An 877-nucleotide genomic window follows, 5' to 3' on the forward strand; every position below is an offset into this window, starting at 1 on the left:
GGACGGCTAGTGCAGATAGCCCTCGTGTAGCTTTGCGCGAAATTAAAAAAACAAACAAACAGGTAAGGGTTAGATTTTTAAAACCTTGGAAAATATCTAGCTTAAAAATACCAGCATCATAATATGATAAACATAACATACATCAGAAATAAGAATCAAAGCAAGATAAGAAAGCATGTATGAGCGTTTGGGAAGAAAGTATTTTAAAAATACTAAACAGTCTATTTCAAACCATTCTATTCTATAGCTGGTTCTTGAGTTTAGGAATGATTTATTCTATCACAACCTTTACATAAAAATTTGGTATATGTTTGTAAAATTGTCTACGTGTTGTTCATTACATTGCCTAATTTATTCATTAACTCTTGTTTTGTTACGGATTTGCCCTTATCTTAGTTAATTAGAGCTTAAACTATATACCACTTGGTAATTACTGGACCCACTGTTTTAAAATAAGTTTTAGCTAGTTAACAAATACGTGCACTCTTGTCTTATATATATATATATATATTCTCTTTAGATCTATTGAAGTTAAATAATGTTGGATAATAAACGCAACAAGGTTATTTGTTTAGTATAGGTTTTGTTCATACGCACAAATCTTTGTACCCTACACCTTGTCATGGTTTGTGGTTTATTATCTAAGACAAGCAAATATGTTGCATATTTCAATTGATTTGTTTACGAGAAAAAAGTAGACTCTTCTGAATGATCTTAATAGTCATGATGATAAAACATAACAGTTGTCATAGTTTTTGAAATATATTTAACAGTGTCAGTCCAAGTCAGTTCTCCTTGTGGCTATCCAAACTTATCATGGTTGTGATACAAAAGATGTGCTCCTTGTGTCTATCCAAACGTGTCATGGTTGTAATAC

At 30.9% G+C, this 877-nt stretch overlaps 1 protein-coding gene across 1 annotated transcript in view; it reads left to right on the plus strand.

Moving 5' to 3' along the window:
* The window catches only part of LOC106478792 (nephrin-like), a 124,326-nt gene that overhangs the window by 101,591 nt on the left and 21,858 nt on the right, over nt 1-877 (plus strand). The gene's annotated exons all lie outside the window — the stretch shown is intronic.

Source organism: Limulus polyphemus, unplaced genomic scaffold (assembly GCF_000517525.1).
Source record: "Limulus polyphemus unplaced genomic scaffold, Limulus_polyphemus-2.1.2 Scaffold12, whole genome shotgun sequence".
NCBI lineage: Eukaryota > Metazoa > Arthropoda > Merostomata > Xiphosura > Limulidae > Limulus > Limulus polyphemus.